General features: G+C 31.9%; 1 long non-coding RNA gene across 4 annotated transcripts in view; it reads left to right on the top strand.

Annotated features, from left to right (window-relative positions):
* LOC105749385 overlaps positions 1-15,475 on the top strand; it is a 134,055-nt gene that overhangs the window by 43,957 nt on the left and 74,623 nt on the right. For 3 of the 4 annotated variants that reach the window (XR_004231103.1, XR_004231102.1, XR_004231104.1), the window contains exons 3-4: positions 2,436-2,509; positions 4,758-4,928. This is a non-coding gene — a long non-coding RNA (uncharacterized LOC105749385). Of the gene's footprint in view, positions 1-2,435; positions 2,510-4,757; positions 4,929-8,908; positions 10,697-15,475 lie in introns of those variants that run through there. The other variant, XR_004231105.1, reaches the window with a different exon arrangement.

The following is a 15,475-nucleotide window of genomic DNA, read 5'->3' as shown; positions in this document are numbered from 1 at the left end:
TGTGGATGGTATAGTGAAAGGGGGTGGATGTGTAAAAGGACTTCTGGCACTGCCAGTGCTTCATTAAAAAAAGTGATGGAACCAATGCTGGGTTTGGAAGTAAATGAAACTAGAATGGAAAGAGATGGGCTGGGAGGAAACATAGGAACTTAAAGTCCTGAATGGTAATTGCTTAATTGTAATAATAATGGTAATGAAAGTAAATGTTAATGTGAGTTAAGGAGTTGTGGGAAAAGTGGGAAAGATGAGAATAGGATTTTAAAATTCGTGCCTCAGATATAAATCTGTGAGATGGTAAAATTTGAACTTTGACCATGGGAATATTTAGCTGAAGTGAAGTGAAAGGTTTATCTGGAAGAGAGATTTTGAGTGTGGTGGTTACATCAGAGATGATGACAAGGGATGGATGATATGGAAAAGAAGACTGAATTAAAATCTTTGTGAGAATAAGTAATGTGGAAATAAGTAGGTAATAACAAGGATGGTAAATGAGATGTTTAAATGAATGATATAAAGGTCAAAGGAGGAAACTACTGGGGAATGGTGATAGAGGAAAAGCTACTGATAAATAGTACAGAAATAGCAAGAGTGGAGAGGAAGAAAGAATTACACTGTTTCTACTACTAGACCTGTGAAATGTCTGAGAGTAGAGATGATTCTCAGTCTAGAGAGTTTTGAGTTATTTGTTCTGGGGGTGGGGGACATGTTTTAGTTAAAGCTTGAAGGGAGAGAAAAGTTTTTAAAAGAATAACATAGTCATTAAAGTCAAAGACAGAAAGTTCCTATAAACTATATTGTGTTCATAACTTTTCAGCTTTTATATCTTTCCATTCTTTTAAGTTCTACTTAATTCATTTTTGGCTAGTGCCTCCTTTTTATCCCATCAATCAGCTTTTCTCTTCTTTAAAATCATCTCTTAATGTGAAATAATTGATTTTATTATTTATTCTTTTCTTGACTTATTTTTATTTACCTTTCTTCTACTTTTATTATTTTGTTGTTCCTGTTGCTTGAGATGTTTATAAATCAAAAATTCTTCTGTTTTTTTGTTTTTCCTTTAGAAATGTTTTAAATGCCACTTTTTCCTTGAACCTCCATTTCTTTCTCTCTCTCTCTCTCTCTCTCTCTCTCTTTTTTTTTTTTTTTGGATGATTAATCTCAGATTTGCAGTGTAGGCCTCAGTAGTAGGCATTGGACTAACTACAGATCAAATTAAATAAATATTTAAAAGGTAAATATTAATTTTATTTACTTTTTTTTTTTTTTTTTTTAACATGGTTGACTTTTGCTTCACTTCTACCAGTTTTCTTTCACTTCCATCTTTGGGAGTTTCAAATCTGGTGATTAGATATCATGGATTCATTTTTTTTTTTAAATCTGCTAATTGTTTTTTTAAATTCTGCTCTGAGAATACAAATTTCTGACCAGCATTTATTTTTCTTATTTCTTATGTGTATTTTTGATTCTTTTTGATTCTTTTGATTTTGATTTTGATTTTAGAATCTTTATCTATTTGTGTGCTACTTAAGTTGAAGTTTTATTTTCTTGCTTTTGTTAGTATGTTTATCTTTTTTGTTTTTCATTATCCCTTTTTGTGTTCCCCCTCCTTTACTGTTGAACAGATCTGATCTTTTTACTTTTCTTTATACCGAAATTCCATTTCCTATTTCTGCCTTTGCAATGGTTTTCTACCATGCCTAGGATATATATTTCTTTGGCACTTCTTCTTAGACTGTCTAGTTTCCTTCAATACTTAGCTCACATGCTACTTTCTATAGGAAGTCTTTCCTGAGACCTCCAGTTACTAATATCTCCCTCCCTCGCCCATCTTGCATCTATTTTGTATATATCTGTATATATTTACATGTTATTTTCCCTCAAGAATACAACTTTCTTGTTGGTAGGTAAGATTTTATTTTGATCTAAATGGGGCATTGGGAAGATATATATTCAGAATTGAAAGGGATTAAAAAATAAAAGAATAAATTTATTTTTGAAATAAACAAGTCTTTTTAAAAAGATTTGAGTGGGATATCCTAAAATACAATCAGGTTGAGATTACCCTTTGAAGGGCTAGGAATGCTAGTTTGAATCAGGAGAACAACTCTGAGGAATTTATATCAGCAATTATATCCAGAGTGGCAAGAATGGTGTCACAGAAGAAAGCTTGAAGTTAGTGCTGGGGGAAATTTACTCATTTAACATATAAGGTGGTAGGGGAACTGATAAAAGTAGCCCACATCAAAGTTTTAAATGCAGTACAAAGTTCTGGTATTTCAGAATGTACCACAGGTGGTCTTTTACTGAAGTTGATGGTGGCTTTGGGACTTGTAGGTAGAAAAGGGTGACTGATAAAGAGTATTGTCAGCTAATTATAGTAAAAAAAAATATTATTTTAATGCAGTATTCATTAAAATCTAAAACATATTTTCCAGAGGGCAGAACTTGGACCAGTGGTGGAAGTTAAAAGCAGAGCTTTTAAGGAGATACTGTCTCACAATTTGAAGTGGTAAGTTAACTATTTCCCTAGTTCAGATGGAAACTGTAGAGGGTACTTTATAAAGTTATTCATGCTGCAAGTAGGGGTTTGCTTAGAATTCTACTGACTCTTTAAATCTTTAGACTCCATGATTTTCTTTGCATGTAACTATATGCCAAAAGGACATAAATTGGTCCACAGTATAAAAAACATTAGTATGGTGAGGCACTTTAATAATAGGATTTTACAAAATTGTAAAATTTAATATGATATGATTCTGTGATTCCATGATCAAGAAAAACTTTCTATTTCCTCTTATATTAAGTATAATGACTGTGGTACAGAAATCTTTTTTTTTTTTAACTATGAGAAAAAAGTGGGGAATTCTGTTTTTTTTCTCTCTGCTTAAGGAGCACATTGTGTTAATTTTCACTGATTTTTAAAGAAAAAAATGTTTTAAAAGAGATTGCTGTAATAAATGGTTCGTTGCAACTTAATGCTTAGCAACTTAATTAGTGAAATACCATGTGCTTACCTCTGCATGAAACAACTATTTTTTTTGCAATTTAAACATGAAATTTTTCAATTGTGGAGAAGACAAAGGTGACTTGTAAATGGCTGCCAAATTTTTTAAGTATTTGTCGTCAAAAACAATATAGGTCAAATAAGTAGCCATAGAGATTGCACGTAGTTTTTTTCATTAATCTGAACATGACTTTTGTAATGGCCAAAATTATTTACATCGTATGAACAAATTTTTTTTTTTATAACTGAAAACTTTTAATATTAAAATGTGGTTGTCAATATCTAGAATGATAACTTCTATATAGTTTCTTGCGAAACTATAGCTTACAAAAAAGGAGTAGCTTACAAGGCAGTCATTCTTGTCAGTCTCAGAATACTAGATAGTTTTTACTTTAGTAGATTTATGTTATACCTTGCATGCTACTTTTGAGTGTGCATTTTATACCTTTCTATGGTAAAAGAAAATAGGATTTAGAAATTTCCCCCTTAATTAACCTAAGACGGGTCTAATTTTGTTTTTAGACAACTTGTATTTATTTTTAAAGGTTTTCTTTTTATATTTACATGCTTGAAATTATATGAATCCAGCTCAGTGTAGTGGACTGAGAGCAAGCCTCAGAATCAGAAAGCCCTGGGTTCAAATCAGCTAATAATCTGACATTCTTAACTCAAGCATATTAGCTGTATAACTATGTTAGCCATTTATTTATCTTTTCAAGATTCTAGGCAAATTTGAGACTAAAGGTATATCTCCTTTAGTGGAAGGATTTATTTCACTGGTATTGCCTTTAGGAATGAAATCAAATCACATATCTGGACCAAAAAATTTGTTAAGTATAAAGAACACTTTTTGGCTGGTATTGGGATTCAAATATTTCAGTTTTTATTTGGATTTCATCTCTTGTACTTTTCAGAATACTAATTGCTCATTTATAGTGTTTTACATATTACAAAGTACTTTCAATTCAATAAGCATTTATTAAGCCCTTAATAATAAGGTACTGTGAATAGATTGCCAAAAAAAGAAATAACCCCTTCCTTCAAAATAGGAAACGTGCAAATATGTAAAAAACAAATTAATTTGAGGAGAGAAAGAGAGCACTAAAAACTGAGGGAGAAGGGGAAGGTTTCTTATAAGAGATTTCATTTGAGCTGAGCCTCTTAGGAAGATAAAAATTCCAAGAGGCACAGATAGGGGAGTTTGAGTTTTCAGTCATCTGGGGCCAGCTTCTATCTCTCACATGGCAGCAGGAAATGGAATGTTTAGCTCAAGTTTGAAAAAACATCTAACTGTCCACTTTAGCTGGTAGGTATCAATTCGCAAACATTTATTTGAGTGCCTTCTATGTACAAGGAATGATTTTAGGCTCAAATGGATATGCAGTAATCGAAAATAAGATTTGGAAATGCCTATTTAGAGCCAAATTGTGTAATGCATTAAGTGTTAGGTTGAAAAGGTTATCTTTTATCCTAGTAGCAAGAGGGAACCACTCAAAACTCTTTCGGAAGAAAGAAACATGGTTACTTTAATTCAACAAACATTAAATGCCTCAGAATATTAGTTAGGTAGCCATTTGGAGGATCACTTGGAAAAGAAAGAAACAAGAAACTAGGAGAACAATTAGATAGTCATCAAATCAGAGGTAATCAGGCACTTGATAAAGAGTGGTTATATGATTAAGAAAATTAAAAGGAACTTTTTTTTCCTACAGTAACCTAATAGATAATACAAATACTATTATCTCCATTTTAGAGATGAAGAAACTAAGATTCAAAGAAGTCAAGCAGTTTATTCAAGATGACTTGGCTAGCAAATGGCAGCTGGAATTAAAACAAGTAATATGACTCCAACTCCAGATACCTGCATTGGCAAACACTTCTGCAGAGCCTGTGCCACATTATTCCCATTAGGAAAATAGTTCAGGTAATGTGATAATTTTAGGTAGTTAGGGTAAGATAATATAGTTCATTTTGCTTCCTCAGTTTTGTATCCTTGCCCTGATAGACTGTCTTGCACATACATACCATTAAGTCAGGAACCCAAGAAAGAGATCTCAGATTCATATTGTCCAGCCTGGTAACTGAACAAACATCCCATCTATAGTATTCCTGATAGATGATTAGTCACCCTGTCTCTGCATGAAAAACTCACCATGTCCAGAAGCAGCTTCCCCCAATTTTGGACCACTCTCATTTCTCAAAAATTTTTTTCTCATATTAAGTTTTATTTACAGCCTCCGCAACTTATACTTTTTGTCATTCATTCTGCCTTCTGATATTGAGCAAAACACAAATCTTTTCCTTCGCCCAACTGACAACCTTTCATGTATTTCAAGGTAGTTATCTATCTTAATTCCTCTGGGTTAAGCATATCCGATTCCTTCAGCTTGACTTCTTATGCCTTTGTGTCAAGTATTCTTAACATCATCTTTATCCTCCTTTGGATGCTTTCTGACTTGTCATTATTCTTCCTTATTTGTGGATTCAGTTTCACAAGTACTTCTTGAACACTAGGCTAGACCCTAAAGATAGAAAACTAAAAAGTGAATCAGTGTTTCAGATGTGGTCTGATTAGGGCAGAATATAATCACCTCCTTTTTTGGAAATAGTGTGTTCTCCTGAATATAATCTAAGATCCATTTGGCCGTTTTTGGCTTCCATATGTCATAATGTGGACTCAAATTGACCCTGCAATTACCTAAAACATACAGGTTTTCACAGGAATTTGTCATCAAATTAATATTTATAAAGCAAAAGCTCCATAAATGCTAGTTTTTATTATTCTCCAGCTACATTATATAATTGCAGTTGGTTCTTGAACCCAAGATCAAGTACTTTATTTTAGACAATTGAGATCTTTTTTTTTTTTAACTGCAATTCTGTCACGTGTTTTCTGTAAGTATAAATCCAAGTCATAAATTAAATTGTTAAGTAGCATAGGTCAAAGCACAAATTACTAGGATACTTTATTATAGATCTCTCTCCAAATTAATTTTAATGCATTAAATCATGGTAAATCTACTTCATTACTATTATTCAGTCTATATTTCTACATGTTATTTGCAAAGATTTTGTGAAATGTCTTCCTGATATTTAAGTTACTGTGTATACTCCATTCCCCTGGGATATTTCAACAGTGATCTTCAAACTTTTTTGATATAATAGTCATATCAGTGCAAAAGTTTTTGAAAATATATCCTCAATATGAGTCTACTTACTTAGAAATTATATACATGTTATTGTTGTGCTAGTAATTCTGTACATTATAAAACTTACTAAAAACACAAATGAAAAGGGATGAAATAATAGTGAGCCATTCTTAGAATTTATTGAGTAGGGGAGTGATATGGTCACACCTTTGTTTAAGGAAGGTTGCTTTGTCATCAATATGAAGAATGATTTAGAGAGAAGAAAGTTATGATGTAGGCTGACCAATTAGAAGGTTATTATAGTAGTTTCCGAAAGACAATGAGAGTCTGCTGGTAGGGTGCTAGTCACATAAATAGAAAACAGGGACAGAAGTGAGTGACATGGAAGAAAAAGCGACTAGATTTAGTAACTTATTATTGGGGGGGGGGGGAGTCAGAGATGTTAAAGGTTCTGAAAACATGAGTGTATGCAAGGATGCTGATGCCTTTGGAAAAGTAATATAGGGAAATCTGAGAGATAAATTGAGATAAAAAAGATAACATAATGATGCCTGTACTCTAGGTAACAATGTAGCTGTCCCTGCTTATTTTGTGTAAAAAAATGAAAGGGAAGGAGGGAGTTAAGAATTCTTACTCAGTAGTAGGCATTTGGACTAACTACAGATTTGCCTCAACTACTAGGAGATCTGGAGGTTAGATCTGTGGCTAACACTTATTTTGTGCTTAAAGATTTACTTAATACTTTAAAAATGTTATCTCCAGGCAGCTAGGTTGTGCAGTTGATAGAGCATGAGCCCTGAAGTCAGGCGGACCTGAGTTCAAATCTGCCCTCAGACACTTAACACTGCCTGTCTCTGTGACCTTGGGCAAGTCACTTAATCCCAATTGCCTCAGCAAAAAAAAAAAAAAAGGAAAGAAACTAGAAATGTTATCTCATTTTATCTTCATGACCAACTTCCCTGCAAAGCAGGTGCTATTATCATCCCCTTTTTATAAATGAGGAAATTCAAATAGGGTTTACCCAAGGTAACACAGCTGGTAGCTATTGGAACTCGTCTTTCTAACTTCAGGTCTAGTTCTATGTCTACCTTTTGTCTCTTGGTTAATTGCACTTAGAGCTAAGCTACAATGCCTCCCTAGGCATTCCTTGCCCCACTTCTAGTATGCTGGAGTACCTGATCAATGCGTAACCCTGTTGGGAGGAGGAGGGAGGGAGAATGGATAAAGCTAATTGGTAATGACCTCAATATTATTGGTCACAATGGGAAAGTAGATAAAAGCTTATTATAGATAATCACTACTATCATAAAAATTCAAATTAAAGGGCATATTCTATTAGGGGAAGATCAGAAGTGTTAACTTGGATTTAAAAAATGTTTGTTATTTAATAAAATTAGAGAATTATAAGAGGGTATAGAGATCATCTAGTTCAGTCTTCTCCCCCAAGCATTTTGCATTTCTTCAGTTTGGAGAGAAAAGTATGGTATCTCAGATTTTTTACTCAGCAAGCAATCAGAGTAGAGTTGCATCTTCATTGTTATGTAAAATCATTAGATGACATCCATAATGAAAAATAAGTATATTTAATACTTGCCAAGCTGTACATTTAAATCAAGTTTCTTGTTAGTTTCTTTGTGAAAAGTAAAGTTGTTAGACTTTTTTCTTGTTATGTGAACAGCATGTAACTGTACCTTTTCTATCCTGGTTTTTACATGAGTGGTATTTAACATACGGAAAACTTTTTTTTTTATAAGTAAAAGAGGAATTTGGAAGTAGTTGTTTATAACAGTACTTCGAGTTGGTAATTGTCAATGAAAGTCTGTTGTTGTAAACATCCCCGACTGGAAGCTGTAAGACACAGCCAAGCTTTCAGTCAGATGTTTGCTGCTACCGGCTAATCACAAACATCATCATGTTATAATTATACTACATCATCAAGATCTCTCCTGTGCATAAGGGGCAGTGGTGGAGAGACTGTGGAAAAATTTAGAAGTACTACATTGTTGTTTTGTTGTTTTCCCCCATGTGTTCTATTTGTATTTTTGTTTGCATTGTGATTGTGCTTAATTGTAAATTAGGTCAATAAAATTTTGTAACTTGAAATATTTAGTATAATCAGAGCTCTTAAGATTTTAGTTGCTTTTTCTGCTTTGTGACTCCTACTTAGTCATTTAAGAATCAATCATACTTTAAATTTGGATAACTTTCTTATTATGTCATGATTATTATTATGTCTGATTATGTAAGTTTTTTTTTTCTTTTATTCCTTATGTTTCCATTTATGCCAGAGTTTATCTTTGTACAGATCTTTCTTCTTTATACATTTATTGTATTATCAAGGAATGAATTTAGTTCTTTGCTTAGGTTTGTGCGTTTTTGTTGTTTTCCTGCAGCTTACAATAAGGAACTTTTCTCAGTGTCAGGAATTTAAAATTATAAAAAATTATAAAGATATGGAATTGTTGATCAGATTCCAGCTGTGCAACATAATTCTACAGCTGGTAATAAACTAATTAGTCAACAGTGTGTACTTCAAAACTCTTATCAGTTATCATTTTCTAGCTTGTCTCTATATATTTGCTCTTTACCTTTGAAAAGTACCACACCTTCCCTGGCAGAGATGCCCATATCTTTCAGCCAAATTGTCCTTCTGACTATTTATATGATGGAAATGTTGTTTGTTGGTAAAGCCTTTCTAAGTCCTAAAACACGTTACTTCAAACACACTGACATCTCTTCATCTCCTTGTTCACAGCTGAGAGTTCAAGTTAGAGGACTAGATTTCAAATCCTGGGTTTTCTATTATCTACATGATCTACAAGAAAGAAACTTCACATGTCTGGACCTCAGACATTTATCTAAGAAAGAAAGATTTATACCAATTGTTCTTTTAAGATATCTTTCAACACTAAAAATATCCATAATATCATAGATTCAATTAGTTATTTTATCAGTATCATTGGTGTTTTTCATGTATATGACCCTGGTTCTTTTGTCCTCCACTGTACTTGAGGTTTTAAATTCACCAAAATTATGTCTTTACACAAAGTATGTAGTGATAATTCAGTATCTATTATCATTGACTAATGTTATACAGTATTGAAACATTTTTTAATGTCTTATTTTTCATCTTTAGCAGTAATGATTTCTTGGTGTATTTAAAAATCTCTTTAATAAAACACTAGTCTATCAATTGGTAGGCATTTTTTGTACATGGAAATATATTATCACACCTAATTGATTTGAAAACATGGTTCCTACTTTTATACATCAGATTATGGACGTGATCTATGATTTCACGGACTAGAAAATTGCCAGAAAACCATCAAATTCATTTTGATGCTTTTTCTATAAGAAACATCTACCGTACAGCAATGGTGTCAGACTCAGAAAAAGAACTCTAAACTGGACATAAGGAGCTCCATAGGCACATATTGACCTGGAAATCCAGAAGTTTTATTGTATTTTTATTTATTTTGTTAAATACTTCCAAATTACATTTTAATCTGATTCAAGTAGCTTGGATGTGTTGTAGGTGAAATGTGAATGTATCCCATATTTTTGACACCTTTGGTCTAAAACACTGAGAGGTTATGTGACTCAATCCAGATAAGCCAGACAATATTTATAAAAGTGAAAACTTGAATTCAGATCTTCTGGGTTTAAACCTAGGTTTCTTTCCACTATCCTACACTAGTTCTCCATTATTCTTACACTTAAAATTCTGACAATTGACTTTTAAAGTCATAATAATAAAGTAAATTTAAGCACTCTTTCTCTCATAGAGAATATGTACTTTTTGAGGTGCTTTGTTTTGATTTGGTTTGTTTGGTTTGATGTTTAGTTTAGTAGTCTTTCTCATGGAAGATTTTTCAGAAAAATATGAATGTGTCAGGATGAGAAAGCACTCAGAGGTTTTTCATCTTCATTGATCGTAGTGGTAGTGGGGGGACCCACAATATTGAAATACTAGATTTCCAAAGAACCAAGTTATAGCTGTCTTTAAAATTTTCCAGTGTATGGTTTATTTAAAAGTATTTTGTGAAATAGGCTTTTCTTTCAGATATAGGTTGGATCAGATGTCTTCTAAGATCTCTTTGAACTATGATGCTATAACATTCTAATAACGTTCTCTTTCTTTTGTTTGAGAGGGATAGTGTCCAAGTCTTTCCTTTCTTTATTCAAATATAAATAACTGAATATAATATAATATATTTATATTATATAATATAATATACTTCAAATATAAATAATTGAAGGTCCTATGTAAAAATCCATCAAATTCACTTCTTGATAGTCACTTAAATTTTTTTTTCTTGTAGTAGAATATTAAGCATATGTCCCAGTGATATTGGAATAATAATAATATTAATAATTTAATAGCCTGAATTTTGTATATGCATACATATAAGATGTGAAAAGCTTATATTTTTTCATGTATCCATATGTATTACCAACTCCATACTTTATTGATTCGTGCATAAGATAAATGTTTTTCTAAGCAAAAGAGGTTGAATTTTTTCATTAAAGCTGGTATGCTGTGCTTGAATGGTTTTATTGCCTCTATACATTGCAGGATGAATAGTATAGTTTGTGTTATATAATACCGATTTTATGTTATTTAGACCTAATGAGATGAAATAAATTCTTTGTCAACTATAATTCTAGCTGCCTTTGCTTAGGTATCTCTAACTATGACCTCAAGTATTTTGTGAGTTGAAGTTTTCATATTTGAAGGTGGCAAGTCTCACTTTAAGTGATCAAGTTTATTTACCATTCACATCTACATGTCTTAGAAAAGTTAGATTCTTTTTATTGTTTGTCATATACTATTCAGTTGTTTGTAATACACCATTAAGGTGTTTGTTAACCTTTTATTAATTGTTACTTTGGGGAAAATAGAAAATGTTAAGATTAGATAGAAAACATGAGAAGCTGTATCATTTAAGACTACTTTTTAAAAATCTAGTTTTGTCTTTAAATGAAATCTCTTAATCTTAAATGCTCTCAAGCTAAAATGTATTTTAAGATGATTTGGAAATAATTTGCTAAAATTAAATAATCAAATATTCATTTTTAATTAGGAAGAAAATTATTTTAAAAAAGAGTCTTTGTTAGTTGAAAGTACTTTCCAATAGCCCACAAAAAAGTATAAGTTTAATATATAAGAGCATATTATTTCTACTTTATTTTTCAATTTATTTACAACTTACATAACATTTAAGTGTTAGAAAACAATTTGAATATATTCTCTCTTTCAAATCTCATTCCAGCAGTCTGAGCATTGTAAGGCAGATGATATTACTTTTTATTTTTCTTTTTAGTATGTGAGGAAAGCTAGACTGAAGGGAGTCAATAAGGCCAAATAACTAGAAATAGTAGAACTCATACTTGAACGTACATCTCCAGATTATAAAGCAGAATGTTTAGCAGAATATCTTGAACATACTAAGTATTTGCCATAGCTGTCAGATTTTCAAAAGATTACTTTGTAAGAACTAAAGAAAAATAATGAAATATCAAAAATATCAAGGGATTATATTATAGGGGGGAAGTTTAGAATCCTTTAGAAATATATAACAGAAACAATGTTCAACAAATTTAAAGAGCTCATTTACTGGAAAGACTCACTTTGATAAAAACTGGGAAAAATAGAAAGCAGTCTAGCAGAAATTAGATTTAAACCAACATCTCATTCTACATAGCAAGATAAGCTCTAAATGAATATATGACTTACCTATAGAAAGTCATTTCATAAACAGATTTGAAGAACAAGGGAGGAAATATTTTCTCAACTGTTGAGAAGGTGAAGAATTTATGATTAGACAAGAAAAAGGATCACAGAAGATTAAAAGGACAGTTTTAATTACAAGAAACCAAAATGTTCTTTAAGAAAAACGATTAACTGGAGGAAAAAATCTTTGGAACAAATTTTTCTGATAAAAAGTCTCATCTCTAAGACATATTAAAAACAAACTATTCTCTAATAGATAATTGTTTAGGCAATTTTGAACAGATTTTTTTTTTTAAAGCAAAATATTCAGGCTATCAAAAATCAGGGAGGGGCAGGAATTGGGGAGAAATGTTCCAATTTATTAATAAGTAAGAAAAGAGCAAATTTAATTATTTTCTAAGGTTCTATTTCACATCCATTAAGTTGGCAAAGAAGAAACAAAAGGATGACAGTTGTTGAAGGAATTGTGGAAAAGTAGGCACACTGAATGGCCATTGGTGGAATTGTGTATTAATCCAGCCATTCTGAAAAGCAATTTGGAATTATATCGCAAAATTCAATAAATCTACATGTGCACAGGGAAGATAAACTAATTCTAATTAGCTAAATTAAATCCAATTAAATCTTATCCTTAGCAAAACAAAAATTGTCAAGGTAAGGCAAATTGAACAACATTTTGTTTGTTTGCTATTTACAGAATACATCATTACCACTTCCTTCTTGTGGTGTTGGTAATTGAAAGTTAGTTATATTATGTAGCTATTTCTTTAAGATACATAATACTTTGGTAAAGTTGGTAATTAAACAATTGAAATAGATATTTTTTAAAATTTTGAATACTGAAAGTTGGATTAAAAAATTTCTTTTAAAAATAATGTAAGGCAACAAGGAACTTTTGGTTACTTCTAAAGGATTAGAGATTATTGACTCAATCTATAAGTAATTTCACATCAAACTTAATTCTTGTCCTTTTTCTTAATAATAGGATCATATTTTACTCAATGGAATGAAGAGGGATTTTTTTTTTTTCCTAAGCTAACTCAGGAAGATTGAAAAGAGAGGAGAAAAAACAGTATCATAAATCTACTATGAGAAAGATCATAGGATTTAGAATAGAAAGAATTTTAAAGAAAAACCAGTCCATCCTTTTCAGATGAAGAAAGTTGAAATGCCTCACAATGAATTAATTCATCTAGCAGGGGTTCTCAAACTTTTTAAATAGGGGGCCAGTTCACTGTCCTTCAGACTGTTGAAGGGCCGGACTATAGTAAAAACAAAACCTTTGTTTTGTGGGCCTTTAAATAAAGAAATTTCATAGCCCTGGATGAGGGGAATAATCATCCTCAGCTGCCGAATCTGGCCCACAGCCCCGTAGTTTGAGGACCCCTGAATTCTAAGATATTGAATTCATCCAAGGTTTTCTTTCTGCTAATCTAGTGTTTTTTCCAGTAAAAGATTACCTAAAGTTGAAGCAACAAGACTGAATAGTAATAGAAAAAAGAGGCTAAATATATATGGGAATTATGAGGAAAGAAAAAAGAGAATATAAAGGAATCATTGAATTAGAACAACACACTATGCATGAAAATCCAAGAGAGTTTGGGACAGAACAAAGGATACGCAAATCCAAAGGTACAGAAGGTACAGAGTAGTATAACTTGGGGAATAGGAAGGGATATAGTATGTGTGACCAGCTATTTCTGTACATAGTGTAAGATACTCTTCAGACTGTGATATATAGGGAGTATGAGTATGTATAGCCTTATATGTATGTATATATGTATAATTCTCTTAATAAACAGAAGCTTAGATTCTTAAAATTTGAAGTACAGTTCTGAATTGGTTTTTTTGTCATTTTCATGGGTTACTGTGCTGTTTTTAAAATTTTTGTTTTATTAAGTTAACATTTTAATGAGACTTCATATGTATCCCAAGGTGAACTTAACTCTTATAGATAAGATACTTAAATAAAGTTTCACAAGCTGGGCATTAAACTGAGTTCCAGTTCATGTAAACATCCTACACTCAGCTGTAACACATAGATTGGCTGGGAGGTGGATGTTTACTTCAGCTGACTTGGAATAACAGCCTTTTAACATTCTAAAATGGAATCTGACAACAATATTTTAGGGAATAGAATTTTTAAAGTCATATCAAAAATTTGACCTATTACAGTCTTTCTCATACTATTATAGGCAATTGTGTGATCTTTGGGGGACAAAAAGTACTGGTAGACATTTTTGCTATTAGATACTTGTATCATATTTGGTTATTATGTCTTTGTCAAATTTAAAGTCGTTTTAAAACTATTGTTATTATGGTAGTCAGAGTAATGTTAATTTTTTAGTACTGGGGTATGAGTACAAGTAATTTTTTTTTTTTTTTAACATTACCATAGCTGCCAATAACATTTTCAGATTATAAGTTTTTCTGAATGATTTAAAGCTTAAACTAATATTTGTGCAGTTATATTTAGATATTTAACATCTTATTAAACATTCTTATAAACTATTTAAAATATACTTCCATAATTTTCCCATCAGTTTTATGAAATAAATGCTGTTTGGTATTAGTGAAACATCTGCAGGTTTGTATGAACTAGCAAATACCAACTTTTCTGAACTTGAGTTCAAATATGGCCTCAGACACCTAACATTTTGTAGCAGTGTGACCCTGGGCAAGTTACTTAACCCCAATTGTCTTAGAGGAAAAAATTAGGTATGATTTATAATAGAACCTGTTGGATTGGATAATTACTGAAATTCTGAAAGATTTCCTTCCTTAAGTCCTATTCAGTAAGAAATTTCTAAAGACTTAATTCAGTAACTCTCAGGTGAGGAATATTTCTTTGCCAATGAAGATGTAGATTTTTTTTCTGCAATTGCATAGTCTTAAAGAGTTGCCCTATTACCACTCATATGAAAGAGTGTTCCAAATCATTATTAATCAGAGAAATGCAAATTAAGATAACTCTGAGATACCACTACACACCTGTCAGATTGGCTAAGATGGAAAAAATAATGATGATTATTGGAGGGGATGCGGGAAAACTGGGACACTGATGCATTGTTGGTGGAACTGTGAATGAATCCAGCCATTCTGGAGAGCAATCTGGAATTATGCCCAAAAAGTTATCAAACTGTGCATACCCTTTGACCCAGCAGTGCTACTACTGGGCTTATACCCCAAGGAGATATTAAAAAAGGGAAAGGGACCCGTATGTGCCAAAATGTTTGTGGCAGCCCTGTTTGTAGTGGCTAGAAACTGGAAAATGAATGGATGTCCATCAATTGGAGAATGATTGGGTAAATTGTGGTATATGAATGTTATGGAATATTATTGTTCTGTAAGAAATGACCAGCAAGATGAATACAGAGAGGATTGGAGAGACTTACATGAACTGATGCTAAGTGAAATGAGCAGAACCAAGAGTTCATTATATACATCAACAACGATACTGTATGAAGATGTATTCTGATGAAAGTGGATTTCTTTGACAAAGAGACCTAATTCAGTTTCAGTTGATCAATGATGGACAGAAGCAACTACACCCAAAGAAAAAACACTAGGAAATGAATGTGAACATTT

This window comes from Sarcophilus harrisii, chromosome 1, assembly GCF_902635505.1.
Source record: "Sarcophilus harrisii chromosome 1, mSarHar1.11, whole genome shotgun sequence".
NCBI classification, from domain to species: Eukaryota; Metazoa; Chordata; class Mammalia; order Dasyuromorphia; family Dasyuridae; genus Sarcophilus; species Sarcophilus harrisii.
This window is presented reverse-complemented; position numbering and strand designations above follow the sequence as displayed.